We start from the raw sequence: 15,174 nt of genomic DNA, 5'->3' as shown, positions 1-15,174 counted from the left end.
TAGTTGCTTATAATCTTAAAACAATTATTGAGGCTAAGATATAAATTTGACTCTTCATTTATTCATTAGTTCAACACAGATTAAAAGTACCTAATTGACTCCAAACCTAAGACCCTGACCTCCCCATTGGTTTAGTCTGGACAAAAAGGATCTGAGCCCTCCTCTCTCTTGTGAGCCCTGGGAAGCAGAGAGAAAGCTTCAGCCGCCTGCAGACACCACACTGAATCTGAGTTAGGCCACCATGGGCAGCCCCAGAAGGCTTCTAACCATATAGAAAATGTGTACAGATCATAGGACTTACCTGAGGTAAGTCTCAAGAGACAAAGGAAAGAAAATTCAACTCAAACACTCAAAAAGATTTTTAAAAATCAAACACCCATTCCAGTCATCTGATACTTGACTTTAAAAGATTAAAATTAAGTAAGCAAACCAACCTTCTGGAATGCTCATGCAATTACTACAAATTAATTTTACTCCTCTATTCAAAGAAGTCTGAGGCCTAATTCAATTTTTACTAAGAGAGAGTTTACCAAACCCCAACAATTTTGTTTTCACTTTCCCTCAATAGAGACTCAACAATGATTTAAAAAAACACTCGAGAAAAAATGTTTTGGTCTGAAGAGAAAAATTACACTTCTTTACAAGAGAGGTAGAAGTGGTAATTCTGACTATTTTATCTGTACATAGGACTTTCAGCTGAAATGGGCATTTGGAGCTACATTCCATGCCATAAATTTAGGACTTCCAACACCCACTCCTCTGTGCATTGTAACAAATGAAAAATTTATTTTGGAGGAGGTATAAAACCTTATAGGGTCATTCCTTTAGCCTTTTTGGTACAGACAAAAGTCCTCCTATTATTCGGTCTAGATGACTTTCAAATCATGGAATTCTTTACTTGATTGAAAAGAAATAAGTAGGCATTTGACTGAATTGAAAAGAAATCATATTGAATGAAAAGAAATAGCAGGTAATTCTCAGGGAGCAAAACCTCAAATGGATCGTTCCTCACAGTTACAGCTAATAACAATAATATGTATGAAGGATTCCTAAAAGATAGGCAGAACTCCAATTTTTTGAGATTCTATAATGTTCATTCCTGGATTAAGCCAGGTGATCAGAGAGCTATAAACTTGGGACCATGCTACATTGCTGGTCACAGTCACCCTAACAGAAGGATGCTTACTGCTCAGTCGCTTCAGTCATGTCTGACTCTTCACGACCATATTGATTATAGCCCGCCAGGCTGCTCTGGCAATGGGGTTCTACAGGCATGCTGGAGTGGGTTACCATGCCCTCCTCCAGGGGATCTTTCCAACCCAGGAATCAAACCCTTATCTCTTATGTCTTCTACATTGGCAAGTGGGTTCTTTACCACTAGCGCCACCTGGGAAGGCCTTAACAGAAGGATGCTGCTGCTGCTGCTGCTGCTGCTAAGTTGCCTCAGTCGTGTCTGACTCTGTGTGACCCCATAGACGGCAGCCCACCAGGCTCCCCAACCCCTGGGATTCTCTAGGCAAGAATACTGGAGTGGGTTGCCATTTTCTTCTCCAATGCATGAAAGTGAAAAGTCAAAGTGAAGTCGCTCAGTCGTGTAATTTATTGAGCAGACACTACAATCTTTACCTATATTACAATGCTCTCAAGGCAGATATTATTCCGATGTTACAGAAGGAAATCTTTGGAAGTTACTTCCCCAAAAGACATACATCCACACATCCACATCAGTTGCCCAGGTTTAAAGACATTGTAAAAAAAATAGTCCAAAGAATCCTATTGAATTTCACTGTAATGATATGAAGACATTTTGCATTACACTAATTTGAATTCACTTTAAAAGAAACTACAGCATAAATTTCACTTTGGATTCTATGTAGGAAAAACCTTGTTCCTCTTAGGCAATTGTTTCTTCATGTATGAGATTTTTAATTAATCATTAAAATTTCTGTATGCTCTCTTTCCCTGGAAATTAGAAAACTGGAATCAAATGTGTGCTCAGCTCTAATAAACATGAAGGATTTCACAAAATGGATTTTGTGAGCTAATGTCTCCCCTAGTTGACTTGATCTTAGTTTTTTCCTCATGAATAACGCTAAGATTTTTTATCATTTCATTTTGTATGTTGATACTATTACAAACTAGGTATCTTCAAATGCTATTTACCAAAATATTGTCAAAACTCTACAAGGTACACATTTTACTATATACAAATAATATGAAAATAAAGGGCTGGAGAAAAGTACAAAAAAAATCCATTTATAATAATCAAAATCAAAAGACAGTAATTTAAATGTTTCTTGCACTATCTTTTAGTCAATTCTTGACAAAACATTCTAAATTACTTCATCCTTACATAAGTCATCACTGAATTAATATTTCTATTCTATTTATTGTGTGCATATTTAGTCATTCAGTTGGGTGCAACTCTTTGCAACCTCATGGACTATAACTGGCCAGACTCCTCTGTCCATGTAATTCTCCAGGCAAGAATACTGGAAGGGGTAACGATTCCCTTCTCTAGGGGATCTTCCCAATCCAGGGATTGAACCCAGGTCTCCTGCATTGCAGGGAGTTTCTTTACCATCTGAGCCACCAGGGAAGCTCAATTCTATTTATTATAATTTATAAATTAAAATATAGTTTTCTATATATAACATTTATTAGAGTGGGGATAATTTTGAGGGATTTCATTTTGTGACGATTACATTATGGACTTCTATTGGTCTATTTAAGATATTTTTTCTAGGAAGTTAGAGTGCATATCAAAGAATCAATGTGGAAGAAAAAGCATATTTTGTGAAATAAAAATACTAGTGGAGAAAAAAGAAAACATGCACCCGGAGCAACCTGATCAAGCCAATGCCAAAGGTGAGATGCACATGCCCAGGCCTCTGGCTTCACTTTTCTCCTTATCTTGGTCTTCCTAGTAGTGTTTCTCAAACTTTTGGTGTTGGAACTCTTTACACTCATTTAGTTTTGGTGAGATTCATTTTGTGAGTCATATTGATCAATATTCATCCTATTAGAAACTAAAACTGATAAATGTTTGAAATATTTATTCATTTTAAAATAACAATAATAAAACCATTACATGTTAACATTTAATGTTAACATGTAAATGTTAAAGTGTTACATGTTAACAAAATCATTTTACATTAAAAAATATAGTTTTTTTAAAGAAATAAGTGACATTATTTTGTATTTTTTTTAATTCCTCTAATATCTTGCTTCAAGAAAATAGATTCTCATATCTGCTTCAGCATTCATTTTGATAAGTTCTTTTGGTTGAAATATATGACAAAATTTGGCCTCACAGAGATATATAGTTGGGAAAAGGAGTTTTAGTAGCCTTCTCAGGTTATTATAATATTTGAATTTGATACAACACCCAAACTCAACAAGTAATAGTTTCTTAGTGCCAAATGAGGCCAGTAATAGTCTAACAACATCCAAATAAATGAAGCACAATAAAAAGGAAGCTGCAAACCAATATCTCTTCAAACTTAAAAGCAAAAATAATTAACAACATTGGCAAATTGAATACAGTGAGTGTGTATATTTTTAAGTATATATGTGTATGTTTGTGTCATGTACACATGACCAAATGTGATTTATCCCATGTATTCAAGGCTGATTCAATATTCAAAAATTAATCAATGCAATCCACCATATCAACAGGCTTAGAGAAAAGTCATATGTCCATATCAATTGATAAAGTAAAAAGCATTTGATGTAATTTGACATCCATTCAGGATAAAAAGTCTCAGTGCATTAGGAGCAGAGGGGCAACTTCTTCAACCTAATAAAGAACAGCTACAAAAAAAACATACAGCTAACAGCATACTTGGGCTTCTCTGGTGGTTCAGTGGTAAAGAACCCACCTGCCCATGCAGGAGATGTGAGTTCAATTACAGGGTAAGAAAGCTTCCCTAGAGAAGGAAATGGCAACCCACTCCAGTATTCTTGCCTAGGAAATCCCATGGGCAGATTTCACGGGGATGCAAAAGAGTCAGTCATGTCTTAGCGACTAAACAACAACAATAACATCATACTTAGTAAAATAATGTTTTTTCTTGTAATATTTGGAAGAAGGCAAGGATGTCTACTCTCACCATTCTTACCACAATACTGGAAGTTCTAGCCATTGCAATCAGGCATGAAAAATGAATTAAAGGCACACAGATTGAAAGAAATAAAATTGTTTTCATTCTCAGATGACACAATTGTCTACATTTAAAAAACCCTCAAAGGATCTGCAGCCCTAGATTCAAAATGTATGTGAGCTTAGTAAAGTTTCAGGATATAAGACCAACACAATAACCAACTGCATTTCTATAAACTGACAGAGAAGAAATGGAAACAAAAATTTCAAATGCAGTTTCTTTATAGTAGCTCCAAAGAAAACGAAATACTTAGGTATAAGTCTAACAAAATATAACTATATATAATCAAAATTATGATATTCTGATAAAAGAAATCCAGGAAGACCTAAATATTAATACCTGGAGAAGCATACCATGTTTACAAATTGGAGGAATCAACATAGTAAAGATGCTAATTCTCCCTAAATTAACATACAGGTTTAACATAACTCCTTTTATCATATTAAAGTATAGCAACAAAATTCTACATTAAATAGGTTTAAAAGTGGATCTTCCAAAAAGAAAAAGTTAATCAAAATTGTTTAATTTGTTAAATAATTACACCAGGCATCATAATTGCAGTCTCAAAAATAATCTCATGGACTTCAAAGACTAAAGAGAAAAATAATAAACAGCAATTTGAAACAATTTTCTTAATACATTTTTAAACTGCTAAAAATAATGCTACACAGGCAACAAAAGCAAAACTAGATAAACAAGACTACAATGAACAGAATTTTTGTGTACAGCAAAGAACACAATCAATAGAGTGAAAAACGCAACCTATTGAGTGGGAGAAAATCATTTATTTGATAAAGGGTTAACATCCAGACTATAGAGAGAACTCCAACAACTCAACAACAAAAAAATCAAATAACCAGATTTTAAAATGGGCAAAAGACTTGCATAGACATTTCTCCAAAGATGATATTCAAATAGCCAACAGGTACGTGAAAGACACTCAACATCATTAATCATCAAGGAAATGCAAATCAAAACCACAGTGAGATATCACAGTGAGATATTACAGTAAGCTGCCTACTGTAAATAAATAAACAAGTGTTATAGAGGATATGGAAAAACTGGAACCCTTGCACACTCCTGACAGGAAGATAAAGTGATATAATCACCATGGAAAACAGTATCGGAGGTCCCCAAAAATCAAAAACAGAACTACTATATGATCCAGAAAGCCCATTTCTGGGTATAAATCCAAAAGAATTGACAGCAGAGTCTTGGAAAGATATTTGTACATCTTTGTTCATAGTGCCATTTTTCTCATTAGCAACCCATGTGGAAGCAACCCAAATGTATATCAACGGATGAGTAAAGAAAAACTGGTGTGTATATACAATGGAATATTATTTGGTTTTAAAAAAGGAAATGTCATATTCTATAAATGGGTAAAATTTTAGCAATTATATTAAGTGAAATAAACTAGTCACAAAAAACAAATAATATATGATTCCATTTATACTAAGGTATCCAAACTAGCAAAACTCATAAAAACAAGAAAATATAATGGTGGTTACCAAAGTCTTGGGGGAGAGGGAAAGGGAGGTTGTTATTTAATGGGTATAAGATTTCTGATTTGCAAGAGGAGAAAGTTCTTGGAGGTCTATTTCACAACAAAGTTAATATATTTAATGCTACTGAACTATATACTTTAAAATGTTTAACATAATAAATTTCATGTTGTGTGCTTTTATCATAATAAAAAGATTATATAAAAATACAAAAGCTGGAAGAAGCAGAAGCTGGAATCAAGATTGCCGGGACAAATATCAATAACCTCAGATATGCAGATGACACCACCCTTATGGCAGAAAGTGAAGAGGAACTCAAAAGCCTCTTGATGAAAGTGAAAGTGGAGAGTGAAAAAGTTGGCTTAAAGCTCAACATTCAGAAAACAAAGATCATGGCATCTGGTCCCATCACTTCATGGGAGATAGATGGGGAAACAGTGGAAACAGTGGCTGACTTTATTTTTGGGGGCTCCAAAATCACTGCAAATGGTGACTGCAGCCATGAAATTAAAAGACGCTTACTCCTTGGAAGGAAAGTTATGACCAACCTAGATAGCATATTGAAAAGTAGAGACATTACTTGGCCAACAAAGGTCCATCTAGTCAAGGCTATGGTTTTTCCAGTGGTCATGTATGGATGTGAGAGTTGGACTGTGAAGAAGGCTGAGCGCCGAAAAATTGATGCTTTTGAACTGTGGTGTTGGAGAAGACTCTTCAGAGTCCCCTGGACTGCAAGGAGATCCAACCAGTCCATTCTGAAGGAGATCAGCCCTGGGATTTCTTTGGAAGGAATGATGCTAAAGCTGAAACTCCAGTACTTTAGCCACCTCATGTGAAGAGTTGACTCACTGGAAAAGATTCTGATGCTGGGAGGGATTGGGGGCAGGAGGAGAAGGGGACGACAGAGGATGAGATGGCTGGATGGCATCACCGACTCGATGGACGTGAGTCTGAGTGAACTCCGGGAGTTGGTGATAGACAGGGAGGCCTGGAGTGCTGGGATTCATGGGGTCGCAAAGAGTCGGACAGGACTGAGCGACTGAACTGAACAAAATATTAACTGGAGAAAGAGCTGCATTTATTGAATGCCTACAAAATATGAAAAATCATCCAAACAATTACATAAATCATGGTACCTTTATACTACTCTGGACTTTTTTCTTTCAGAAAACATGAATATCACTTGTATGTTACCATAATATGTATAATTATACCAAGGAGAGAAAAATTTTTGGATTACCATTAGGTAATTTTACTTGGAGATCTAAATATCCATATTCATAGGTAATGCTGAGTGTATTCATTTAATTTTGTTCCCAGCAGAAGTTACACTTTAGGACTTTCACTTCATCCTATATTTATTATTTAGTTCTTTATGAATTCAAAAACAAAATTCATAGATACACTTTGGAGCACATTACAGAAATAAATATGCCATACTATAACTAATGAAAAACACATTTAACTTTTAATTCCTTAATCAAGAATGAAAACAGCTATCAATACATATATACCCAAGATACATTTTTAAGGAGAAAATGCCTCCTATTCCAAAATGACAACCTCCTAACATATGTAGCAGCAAATTTTTCTTTCTGCCAGAAACACTCATTCGGCACTGATTTTTGACAAGTGAAAAAGCTTTTCCACATATACACAGCCCACTTGATTTTTAAAAATGCTGATCCCTCCCTTTAAAACTTTTCATACATTAAAATGTCTATTTTCCTTTAATTTTTGCAGCAAGTTCCAGAAATAACGTTTCAATTTTCCAAAAATAATGCATTGAAATATGTGTGTGTTGACTAAGGGTGAAGCTGATATGGACTAAAAGCAGAAAACACAGAAAAAAATATCCAGTGGATTTGACAAGTAATTTTTTTCTCAAATACTGTAACACTAGTAAAACCATTAAAACTATGCAATAAATGAATAAAGGTCATCCCCTTGCTTACATGTTATACCTAGATCTATTGTCAAAACTAGTATCTAAGAGGGGCAGTTTTAGACCAATTTCTAATCCTACTATGATTTTGCACACATTTTTATCTGTTTTTTTCTCTCCCAAGCTTGATTTTTCATGTCATTAAGATGGAAGAAATAATATCTGCCAATCTTTAGGATTCTAGATTAAGAGATGCTAAGTAATGAAATATTACCATTTTCGATGTGATCAAACCAACAGCTAAATGAAAATGCCTCCATCTGGTTTCATGTGAATTATGCTGATTGTAGAAAATGTTCAAGGTCTAGCTTTCCTCTCCACAGAGTAGCTAGCACATAGTTGTTGGGTAACTGCAGACAGACTGATTCTAAATATAAACTGAGATGTGTGCTAAAATTATTGTCCTGGTTTTTCAGCAATCATTATGCTACACACGGTTACAGATTTTATTTATTAAATACCTTGAAAAAAACATATTTTCAATAACAGCAATGACAGAATTACATGTGAAAATTGTCCTATCAAATGATTCAAATTAAATTCACAGTTTCTAAACTTTTCCTACCTAGTACTCCATATGTATGACCATTCATATTCACATATGCAGTCAAACTTAATATTAAAACCACATCAACTAGATTTTACACAAATTTTAAGTGGGCTCATATCTCTCACAGAAGAAAGGTAGTACTACCTTAAATGAGAAGTACATCTAAGAAAACCCTACAATTCTAATCCAGCGAAGAACATTGAAATAATCTTGAAGCTGCTGCCTAGGTTATTGCTGATCCACCTTCCAAACTGCAAATGCTCAATTTACTTTAAAAAGTCAATGTCGCTGCAAATAAGCTCACGGAAAAGGGAGGAGAGTTTTTATGAAAACAAGCTATTGTCATCTTGTTGAATTAGGTGTGGCACCAGTTCAGACTTTGCAAAGTAGTGGGTAAAAGAGATAGAAATGCTCAAAATAATCTTTTATCAAACATAATGTTCCATTTCACGTGACTATGCAGAAGAACAAAGATAATACAGAAATTTGGAAGCTCGGGTGCCAAAATACAACTCAGAAAAACCAAACAATGTGGATGGTTCAGCATGCCCAGTGGACCAAGAATATCATCAATTTCAAAAGGAAAGACTTCTCAGTCAGCCCCAGGGGAGAATCAGTGACCACTGGGCCGTCTAACTCTGAACCTTTAAAGAAGTCAAAGGAAACAGGACAACTAACCACTTGCAAGAAAAAAGAGGAAATTGGATTTATCACTCAACTCCCAGAACCTAAACAGTCCCAGAACTTTATGGCTTTGTAAACTACCCTGTGCACTACAGGTAGGTAAACATCGAATGGGAACTAAGGAAAATAGGTGTTGGAAAATAAATAAGCAAGCCTACCTAAATTTAAGTTTTTAGCTCTAACTTAACCCTATGCAAACTGCTGACTAAGCCCAGTTGAACTTTGACAAATAATGCCTGGAAGATTTATCACCTTCAAAGAGTTTAAGCAAACTGCTTTAAATAGTAAGTCCCAACTAAGCATAGAACAAATTCTGACCAAAATTGCCCACCTTTATGTCCAACTTCCACCAGAAATCATCTGTCAGGTCCTGAAAGGTAAGGCCTATTTTTGGTTTATAAAGATGCTTCAGTTTTCACTGTTTCCTTTCAGGGCTTCCGAAACTGAGAGCATATTCCAAGTACCTGCCTTTCTGCTCCCTACTTGCTCCCTCAAGGCACATTCATATCCCTAATTCCCCTTCCACTGGTTCTCAGAGACACTTCATGGCCTCCCTGCCTCAGTGGCTTCCTGGCCTCAAAGTCCAAGGAGGGTGGGAGTGGTACCGAGAGGAAACCCAGGCGAGAGCCTAGGGGAGCAAGGCAGAGGCCTGGCCAAAGTAGGAACACCTGTCCAAGGAGGTAGGGTCATGTATTCCTACAACTGGAGGGACATGGGGGAAGAGTCTCTCCTCAATGAGGGGATCTTCCCCTGGTCAAGGGATACTGGGAACGAGAGTGCAAGGGGAGGCTGGGAATGTCCGGCATCTCCTGGGGGCTTGCTGTCTCTAGCAATGTACACAGCAGAGGGGACGGGAGTCTTCAGTGTCCACCACATACTCTTACACCCTGTAACCAGGACTTCTGCAGAGAATTGGAGGAGGTCTGGAATTCCTGCCCTCATCAATGTGGATTCTCCAAATTAGAAGCCGAGAGTGAGTTCATAAGCCTTGTACTCCCAAGATATCGAAGCTGGAGACCTGGGACACTGATACAGGTGGGTGGAAGAAGCTGAAGTTTGAAAGAGAGAGAGAGTGTGGGGAGAATAAGGGTAGATTCCCGAAGGAAGGACAGGAGAAAGGAGAGAGCCGAGGTCTACAGATACAACACCAGGACCAGAAAGTAGTTTATCACACAAGCTCCTTCTCTGGCTGCAGATTCCTGCTCACTCCCACAAAATCTGTCCTCCACTACCTACATCTTTTCTCTTCAGTGGTCCCAACTGCCTGCCTTTCTCCCAGAACCCATGGTTTAACTACTCTTTCATGGTTTAACGAATCAAAAGACAAGTCTGCCTGAAATAGTGTAATCTGAAGAGACATAGACAGGAGTGTTATTAATTATTAATATGCAAGTATCCTATACTTAATATACTAATGCTCCAAAGAGAATATACAGAAATCATCAGGGTTTTAAAATGTGTATAAAATTCAGTCAAACTGATAGAGAACTAACTTGTGGATACAGCAGGGGAAGTGGGACAAATTGAAAGAGTAGCACTGAAATATATACCTTACCATGTGTAAAACAGACAGCCAGTGGGAATCTGCTGTGTGACACAGAGCTCAACCCAGTGCTCTGTGACAACCTAGAGGGGTGGGATGTGGTGAGAGATGGGAGGGGAGGGAGGTTCAAGTGGAGGGGACATATGTATACCTATGGCTGATTCATGTCGATTATGGAAGAAACCTACACAACATTGTAAAGCAATTATCCTCCAATTAAAAATACATACATAAAGAAGAAGAAGAAATTAGTCAAATTAAGCATCATAAAAAATCTATAACAATGTGTGGTGATAGATGTTAACTAGACTTATTGTGGGGATCATTTTGCAATATACACAAATACTGTATCATTACATTGTATACCCAAAACTAATATAATGTTATGTCATTTATACCTCAATTTTTTTTTCAAAAAAATCAAACTAAGAACTCATACCTTTTAACCCAGAAATTTTATTTCTGAGACTAGGGAACTAATTTCTAAAATTTAGAAAAGAGCTTATGAACAAAGATACTCATCACAGTGTTATTTATTATCATCAAAAAAAAGTGACAGTGAGGAATGATTAGAAATTTATGGCACATCTACCTAATGGAAAATTATGTAGACATTTGAAATGTTCACGGTCAAACTGCAATTAAGTGAAAAGTAATGTTATAAAATTTAAAATAAAGACTATAATGGAAGAGGGAAATCTTTTAAAAGGCAAACCTCCTTGGAAGAGGAAAAATCTTACTTGCATAGAAAATTTTCTGGGTTTTTAGTGCTTTAAATAGCAGTACCCTGAAAAGTAACATTTTCTGGAAGAGCACTTGGAACATGAAATATGGAGAATGTGAGCAAAACCAGCCAAAGAGAAATTTGGCTTGCTTAGAGACCTAAGCTAGTTCCCTAGATTACCTGATAACCAGTAGATTTCACTGCCTGATATGCAAAGTCCTTCATAATCTGTCACCAGGTATCCAAAAGTACATGACCACTTCTCAGCTGAACTACATCTGCTTTCTCTTTACCTACTGAAAGCCTTCCCATCTCAGAGTGATTTCATTCACTTCCATCCATGAAAACTTTCCTGATCTTCTTATGACCCTAGTCATCACTATTTCTGCTTCTTAAAGTATTGATGTGGCACTTAAATCTGCCTTACCTTTTCCTGGTATTAAGCCGGTATTAATCTATTTGGTTAATTACTAATATGTAGGTAACTATTTCTCCAGCTAAACTTTCAGTTTCCCCATCTAGACTTTTAGAATTTAGATGGTCTGCAGACAGTAGTCATACATACATACACTGAGCGAGAGAATGAAGGGTAGAGAGAGACAGAAAACATTCCTAAGGCCAAGTTGGTATTATATTTATAGTCGTGATGAATATCTAAATAAAATGTGCTATGTCTGTTTTAAAACGTTCCTGCTGACCCTCCAGCACTAGAACATGCAGTTTCCTTTTTTTTTTAATAGCAGTGGGATTGAATTTTGCTTATTCATTCATACCAATTCTGCTTTCCCTTTGGGATTAAACAGATTGGACTGCAAAAGGCCTCACTGAAGTCATAAAGAAAAAAAAAGAAATGACCTTCTAGAAATCAAAATTAAGACTCATCTCAGGACCTTACTTGTCTTAATAGTCTTGTCTAAATAACAAATGTAAATTTGTGCCTCCATTTTATGGCTTTAGTCTATCAATATCCTCATTAACTTAAAAAAGAATTCTCCCGTGCATATGGTTCAATACTTTAGAAATGATGGCCTACAATGACTATGTTCCTATCAGACATCACATATTATTCTAGTAGTCGGAGATAATGAGCATGTGTACTATAGCAACCTGCCTCATGAGACATCAGCGAGAGTTGCATGTCTTAAGAGAAAATATATAAATCATAAATGAAAGCAAATCAAATGGCCAAGGAAAGAACAAAGAAAAAACCTAGTGTCCATTATTTTCACAGAAAGAGCATACAAGGTCAATACAATTGTTGACTCTGAAGGGCAGGGCAAAAACAAATCAATACAATTTCCCATTAAACAGAATTACACTTTGCTACAACACACATATTTTGTGTAAGAGTCAATGTTGTCCAGATTCCACCACTAGCTGTGTAATCTTGAAACTTCTCTGTATTTCAGTTCCTTCATCTGTAAAATGGAGCTATCACCTGCTATGCCAAATCACAGAGTTGTAATGAATCAAATCGTATTATCAGCCTGGATTTATCCGTCACCCTATCATGGGTAACACACCCTACAAAAACAGTTCAGTCACACATGCCATGTACTAAATAACTGTTTTCATTGCAAATGTTTCCCTAACATGAAAAAAAAAAAAAAATCCAGATTGCCTTTACGTTCCTAAAAGATTTCTCCAACACTTAAGCATTTACCATATATCACTGCTAAAAATGTGTTGAACATCTTCTATTATAAACTAGCTCTCCTATGCAGTGTTGTTCAGATATTATTTTTTGGCATATGCTTTCAAAGAAAATAGTATTTTTTCATGCAATTCAAAGCATGCTCCTTCTTTTATACTAAAAGAACAATAATTCCATATACAGGAAGTTTACAGGTTATTGCTGTTACTTGAGATTACTTCTCTGAAACTTAATTCTATGTTTAATATGTAATAAATCATATATATGTACACACAACTTGGACACATTTGGATACACAACTCCTTAATGCAGTGGAAGATTCGTGGGTTTGGGGACCAGGCACACTTGTATCCAAATTCCTATTCTGTAACCTTGAGCATACGATTTAACTTCCCGCTCTTTACTTACCACATTTGGTTCTGAGATACGATTTAATGAAATTGTATGTATACGAAGTGGCTAAACTCTAAAAGTATTATTTCTTAATCCCCTTAAATCTTTTCCTACTATGCCAAGACCAGTCAAACCCACTCTGAATACAAGACAAGTTGGATACAGCCTCTTAGCGGAGGGATGCAACACGATGTAAAATTGAGCGGAGAGGGGCACGAATTAGGCATCCAAAGGAAGGAAGTAGAGAAACTGGCTGGTATAGAGAAGGGCCCTAGACTTCACTCGCCTGTGAGAAAAACCCACTCATCTGACACACTGAAGGTTGCACCGCACATTCACGAAGGTTTGTACCGTGATGTGGCGAAAGGACGGAATTATAGAGCAAGCCATCAGGGAGCCTCCTGGCTCACCCCACCCGACCTCGCCCGCCGGGGTCGTTCATCTGGAACCTGGAAGCGCAGGCGAAAGCCCAGCAACTGATCTCGCCCCCACCCCCCCCCCACCCCACTTCCCCGATTCTGCCCAGATCTCTCAGGGCACGAATGGTGCTGAATCATTAGCACCAACAGTAACAGCTCCCCGTGCCGCTGCTCCCGCAGGGGTCAGTGATCCCAGGCAACTGACCGTCCGGGCGGCGGCCCACACCTCGCGGGCGTGGGCACAGGGAAAGGGGATCGGGGAGGATTGGGGCAGCAGGTACTCACCCGGGGTGAGGAAAGCCCAGCCCCTGGGTCCTCGCCTCCGGGCTGCGGGCGGTCCCTGCGCGATTCCCGCGCTCCTTGGCTTCCCTCCGCGGCCGCCCTGGGCCGAGCAGCCTGCGTTGATGGTCCGGTTCTCCCCTCCACCAGCCCACCGCCCGCGGCAGCCACAGCTCCGGGCGCCGGCGCTAGACCCGGAGCAGCTGGAGCAGCTGGCGCTGCCGAAGGGGTGGCGGCTACCGACGGGCCAGACCATTAGCGGGAGGCGACCGGGGGTGCGCGCCGTGCGCGGCGGAGCGGGAGCGAGGGCGCCGGGTCGGCGACGGTTGGGAGGACCCACGGCCGAAGGGGGCTCCTCCGCGCCCCGCCCCGCGCCCGGAGGGCTTGGGGGCCGGAGGGACCAACCGGGGGAGAGGCCGCTTTTCCCGGCAGGGCAGTGGGGACGGTCCTAGACTTTTCCGGTCCCCCTCCGGGTTGGCCTTGGTCCCGCTCGGGGCAGCTTTAGAACCCGGCAAACAGAGGACCTAGCAACGCGGGCGCCTGGGCGGTGTCCCCTCCTAAGGAGATGCCAAAGGGCGCCGGCCGGGAACCCTGCCTTCGTGCCCGCTCCTGCTCCCTGCGGGGCCCGGGGCGCCAGTCCTGCGGCTGAGCTCACCACTGACGCCTCACCACCAAAGCCAGCGGGCCGTCTGGAACCCTGCAAGGGGCTCCACATCTTTTATCCAAGCATCTCTGTGGCGCAAAAAATAAAAGCGCCAGCTTTCAAGGCCCGCTTGAAGTTAGAAAATAAAATCAACGGGGATCCCATCATGTAGGTGCTTTAGTAGATAACAAGTAAGGGAGGGACAGTTTGGGATCGCAGAGTTATCCTTTCCTCCGCAAAGATTGAACCACAGCAGTTGGAAAATGTAGATTTAGGAAACCGTTTTAACATAGAGATCTATATAGGATGATTAAAGAAATGCAAAGCTGTTTCAGGTTCACTGTTTACCATTTTACAGATTAGTGTCTCTGGAACGGGGAAAGAATCGTGTCCTCATATGAAATGAACTTTATGTAACTAGAAAGAGACGCCTCCGTATGTGACAGCCTTTAGACTTTATTGAAAGCTCTTTTGTGGTCCCTGCCCTTGTCACATCCAGGCTTAAACAGGTTCATGTCAGACCATGGTGGAGATGGACACACGTGTATTGTTCTCCTTATAGAAAGAAAAAATAAATAAATAAAAAAGAACAGAGTTGATGTCTTCCTCTAAAATGTGATTTAAGGAAGACCCCCCCCCCCCCAAAAAAAAGACCCAGCAAATGCTTCCCAA

The 15,174-nt window shown here is 38.8% G+C and overlaps 1 protein-coding gene across 12 annotated transcripts in view; it reads right to left on the bottom strand.

The window, feature by feature from the left end:
• Positions 1-14,334, bottom strand: part of TTLL7 (tubulin tyrosine ligase like 7) — a 151,457-nt gene extending 137,123 nt beyond the window's left edge. For 5 of the 12 annotated variants that reach the window (XM_070786226.1, XM_070786225.1, XM_019957216.2 and 2 more), the window contains exon 1: positions 13,866-14,329. The gene's annotated coding sequence lies outside the window, so the exon portion shown is untranslated. Of the gene's footprint in view, positions 1-13,865 lie in introns of all 12 variants that reach the window. The other 7 variants (XR_011565827.1, XM_070786231.1, XM_070786229.1 and 4 more) reach the window with 4 other exon arrangements.
• Between the last annotated feature and the right edge of the window lie 840 nt (positions 14,335-15,174).

Source organism: Bos indicus, chromosome 3 (assembly GCF_029378745.1).
Source record: "Bos indicus isolate NIAB-ARS_2022 breed Sahiwal x Tharparkar chromosome 3, NIAB-ARS_B.indTharparkar_mat_pri_1.0, whole genome shotgun sequence".
NCBI lineage: Eukaryota > Metazoa > Chordata > Mammalia > Artiodactyla > Bovidae > Bos > Bos indicus.
The sequence above is the reverse complement of the archived record's forward strand: the minus strand, read 5'-3'. Positions and strand labels throughout refer to the sequence as shown.